A 6,000-nucleotide genomic window follows, 5' to 3' on the forward strand; every position below is an offset into this window, starting at 1 on the left:
AGATAAAGATATTTATATTTTATTTTATTAAATATATATAACGATTTAAATTAATATTATATATATATTTATACGCGTATTATACGTACATAGTTTTATACTTTTACTATACTTAAACTTTACCTTTACTTTATTTTTACTTTACTTTAACTTTAATAATTCACTTTAATAATTCATACTTTAATAATTCACTTTAATAATTCATACTTTAATAATTCACTTTAATAATTCATACTTTAATAATCCACTTTAATAATTCATACTTTAATAATTCACTTTAATAATTCATACTTTAATAATTCACTTTAATAATTCAAAAATCTATTATAAATAGAATTCAATAGGTTTCATTATTTCATAGAAACTTGAAAATATTTTTCTCTAAACTCTCTCAATCGATTACATATATATATTTACTCCGTATTATTTCAAGATATTATTAGTATACATAAAATATTACGACGGAGTGCTTTCTGAGTGATTTCGAAATTATTTTTCAAGTGGGATAGGATTAAGGAAATTATGGGTTATAGCTATGGAGGTGATTGGATATGGTTCATGGGTATGCTCGTGAGGTCAATATAGTGTTTATCATCTTCGTTGCGTCTACGTACTTTTTCTGCAATATTGAATCTCAATATTGATACGTTAGTACTCATCATTTAACTTTTACATACTAATAATGTATCCCTGACTAGTGCTCGAGTATATAGGATTATGCATGTTTGTACTTTTGATATTGCCTTTAGTTAGGTTATGTTGAATCCTGAATTAGTTATATATGCGACTGAGATAAGGTATAAGATATGCATGTCGTTGAAAAGCTTGCGAAAAATTAAGAACTTTTCATTTAGATATCGAATGATTTCGATGAACGGATTTGAAGTTATAGTCCATCGAATTTTTGTATTATTATTAAAAATGATTATTATTATCGTCGTTATTATCGTCGTTCTAGTTTTATCTTATTATTATTATTATTATTATTATTATTATTATTATTATTATTATTATTATTATTATTATTATTATTATTATTATTATTATTATTATCATCTTTATCAATAAAAGTATTTATCATTAAAAATTGATTATTTTTATTATTATTACTATCGTTATTATCATTAAAGTTATAATTATTATTATTATTATTATTATTATTATTATTATTATTATTATCTAATTATTATTATTTTTATTATTATTATTATTATTATTATTATTATTATCATTATTATTATTATTATTATCATTATTAATATATATGTCATTATTTAAAAATGGTTATTGTTATTATTATTATATTATCATTATCGTTAATAATGTCATAGTAATTATCATTATTAGTATTATTGTAATTAAAACTAATATTAGTAACACGTAATTATTTTGATTACTATTATTATCATTATTATGAACACGATATAAAAGACGATTAAAAGCTATTAAACGAAATGATTAGGAAATAATGAGTAAGAGTATCATGATGAAATTAAAATATTATAAGATGTTGATTTAGATAAAATTATCGTTCTTATTATTTTTATCATTACTATTATTATTAAAAGTATCGTTAGTATTAAAACTATCATTTTAACAAAAATTATCATTTTAATAGAAATGTCATTGTTACTATAAAATATCATTATTATTATCATTTTAAATAGAATTATTATTTTAAAGATAATATTAAAAATTATCGTAAATATTAAAGTTATCATAATTAGAATTAACGTTTTATCTTAATGTCATCTTAGTAATTATAAATATTGATATTTTTATAATAATAATTATTATTACAAAATAATACAACTTTTATTTACTATCATTATAGATATTATTTTATCAAATAAATATGTGATACAAACATATTTTACTACGTGTAATACATTACTTTAATAATACCTATCATATTATCTTTATGATATTAAATGAACCCTATAAATTTTATTAGTTAATATATATAAAAGTATATTTTATTATATAAATTTTAATATAAAATTTTATTTGTTAATAAATGAATTATATTATTTTACTCTAATAAATCTTTTAAAAATATTTAAAAATATAAAACGACAATATTTAAACTATATATTAATCATGTATAGATTTTTAGAAATTATTTTGAGTCAAATTAACTTTTGTTGACTTTTGCATATTAGTCTCGAGCATTAGGATTGTGGTACACTATGACTTGACCTAATTTGTTAGACAAATATTGACCAACACATAAATATATATAATTAATTTAGGTTCGTGAATCCGAGGCCAACCTTGCACTTGTTCAATGACGATATATGTATTTTTACTACGAAATACAATAGGTGAGTTTCATTTGCCTTTTTTACCCTTTATATTTTTGGGCTGAGAATACATGCGCAATTTTTATAAATGTTTTACGAAATAGACACAAGTAATCGAAACTACATTATATGGTTGAATGATCGAAGCCGAATATGCCCCTTTTTGCTTGGTAACCTAAGAATTAGGGAACATCACTAATTTTGAGAATTAGTGCACGCCTAATTGACGCGAATCCTAAAGATAGATCTATTGGGCCTAACGAACCCCATCCAAAGTACCGGATGCTTTAGTACATCGAATTCGTTTTTATCATGTCCGAAGGATTTCCCGGAATGATAGGGGATATTCTTATATGCATCTTGTTAATGTCGGTTACCAGGTGTTCAATCCATATGAATGATTTTTGTCTCTATGCATGGGACGTATATTTATGAGAACTTCTAACACCCCGTTTTCCCGTACGTATCGGAAGGTACTTACTTAATCAATTGTACGTCCATAACTCGTTAGCTTATGCGTAAATGTACGAATATATATATATATATATATATATATATATATATATATATATATATATATATATATATATATATATATATATATATATATATATATATATATATATATATATATATATATATATATATATATATATATGTGATGACCCGGGAATTTTCTATCAACTTTAAACTCAATCTTAATATGGTTTCGACACGATAAGCAAAGTCTGTTATGCTAAGTCTCAAAAAGTTTGAACTGTTGTCTTACATTCAATTAACCTGTGACCATTCTCGACGATTCACGAACAATTAATTGTAAATAAATGTGTAAATATTAAATAAATATAAATATAAGAATATATAATATTTTAATAATTGAAATTTAAAATATAAAATAACAATAATTAAATTACTGTTATTATATAAAATTATATATATGTTAAATATTAACTATTCTGTAAAAGTCATCATATAATATAATAATACTTAAATAATAAATGATATCACATTAGGTTACAAGATTGAATATAAGTGTTATGTTAATACTATTATCATTAATTTCATCATTATTATCGTTGTCAATATTCATAGTAATATTTGTATTACTTCTAAAATAATATATATATATATATATATATATATATATATATATATATATATATATATATATATATATATATATATATATATATATATATAAAATGATATGTATAAGTTGCTATATTATTATTGACATTATTATTATTGATAACTAATATCATTTTGTATCACCACAAATATCATTATTAGTATTTTCATTATTGTTATTATTATTACTCTTATTATTAATTATTATTATTAAGACTATTATTATTATTATAGTAGTATTTATATTATTGTTTATCTAATTATAATTATTAATTATTAATATTATTTATATAAGATTATATTACTGATTAGAATCAGGATCCGTTACAAATATCAATCAATTGTACCAAAATTTGTTTCCTGTCTCTAGAATTATTTCCAGTCGACCACTTTTGGTATATGCAAACAAAATTCTGTGTGTGTCACAATCCACTTAACATTTTTTTTTATTTTTTTTTTCTTTCTTATTTTGTTTTCTGTCGAATAATAGCCTGTAACCCGTTATACGTCCATCTCACGAATTAAATTGATCAATTATAGATGTTACATCATTGTAGTAATCACTTTATATATGATTCCTTAACTGCATTTTGAAAGGACCCGTCCTAATCCATCCGGACGAAGTCCGTATCGATTATAAACGATTCACAATAGTTGATTTCATCGCGAGGTATTTGACCTCTATATGATACATTTTACAAACATTGCATTTATTTTTGAAAAGACAATATTTCATTACATCGAAAGTTAACGGTATGCATACCATTTCATAATATATCTAATTATAATTGACTTAATATTAATCTTGATGAACTCAACGACTTGAATGCAACGTCTTTTGAAATATGTCATGAATGACTCCAAGTAATATCTTTAAAATGAACAATTGCACAGCGGAAGACTTCTTTCATACCTGAGAATAAAAATGCTTTAAAGTGTCAACCAAAAAGGTTGGTGAGTTCATTAGTTTAACATAAATAATCATTTCATAATTTTAATAGACCACAAGATTTCATATTTTCATTTCTCATAAACATACGTCCCATACATAGAGACAAAATTATCATTCATATGGATTGAACATGTAACATCCCGCGTTTTCCGTTAAATTTATTTTTAACACTATTTTTTTTTAATAATACCTTTCGTGATTTAAATTCGTGGTTTCCATTGACTAACGTTCATAATATTCCCGTTATTTAATTATAACATCACTCGTTTACTCGAGCGTTTTAAAAATATTCGTTTGGTTAATTCCCGCACCCGCTTTGAAACTTGAGGGACCAAAGTTGGCTAGTGGGCAAACTAGTTGACTAGGTCAACTAGTCAACCCACCACTACCACCACACATTCAATCCCACCTCTCTTTCTCTTTTTCTCTCTACTTCCATTATTGGAACTCAAACACCAAATTCACAAATTCATCATCCAAATTCGATCTAGGAAGCTTACAACAAAACAAATTACATATTTGGAATCCTCTCTTCATCCTCTACAATTTGATACCAAATTCATCTCGTTTGGGTAACATTTCTAAAACTCTAGATTTCTCTAAATTTGTGTTTTTGACTTGAAATGGTGTTAGTTAGTGTCTATGGCTCGTGTAAAACATGAATATATGTTTTGTTTGCTCGATTCGTTGTTTTGAGTAACTAGTTTGAACATTTGAAAATGGGTGTGCTTAATCCTTGATTTTGGATGAGTTAATGTTGTTAAATTGTTAGAGTTTATGTTTTAAAAGTGTTACTAGCATCTTTAGCATCAATTTGATGTGTAGGTTGATTTGGAACACATCATTAACATGATTATTGGTTTTGTGATTCTTGATTAGGGTTTGATGAACTCTAAAAGGAAATTTTGATGCTTTGAATGCCATGAAATGTTATTAGTTAGTGATTAGTTGTATTGTATGTTTTATTACCTTCAAAACGGCATATCATATGTGTGAATTGCATTCCCGAATCTTAAAATGCGTTTTGTAAACTTGAAACGATGGTTTTGAACATTTAATGACCACTTGACGAGATTTTTGGCTATTGTAAATGATGTTTTTGCTTGATGAAAAGTGGTTAGTTGTATTCCTTGTCAAAATACCTTTTCAACGATATAAGATACTTGTTTTGGATGTTTACGGTTTAGGATTTATGGGTATTTGAAGTTGGATTCGTGCTTGAGTGTGAAAACTGCCAGAATTCTCTGCACAGGTAATGGCGCGGCGCGCCATACACCCGCGCGGCGCGCCAAAGTGGGCTGTCCAATTTTGTCAATTTTCGAATAATGTTTGCTATGCTACGCACCCCCGATTCACATGAGACTTGTTCTAACATGCTTATACATGAATAAAAACCTCAGAAAAATAGTTCGGGACCGAACCCGAACGTGTTGACTTTTTCGTTGACTTTGACCGACCAAAGTTTGACTTTTTGTCAAACTTAACCAAATGATTATGCAATCTTTCTAACATGATTCTTTACTTGTATCTTGCATGAAACTTGATAATTTGATTCACATGCTATATAATCGAGTCATAACGAGCCATAGGACTAATTGAACACATTTCACCCGACCT

The sequence above is a fragment of the Rutidosis leptorrhynchoides genome, chromosome 11 (genome assembly GCF_046630445.1).
Source record: "Rutidosis leptorrhynchoides isolate AG116_Rl617_1_P2 chromosome 11, CSIRO_AGI_Rlap_v1, whole genome shotgun sequence".
Classification (NCBI taxonomy): Eukaryota; Viridiplantae; Streptophyta; class Magnoliopsida; order Asterales; family Asteraceae; genus Rutidosis; species Rutidosis leptorrhynchoides.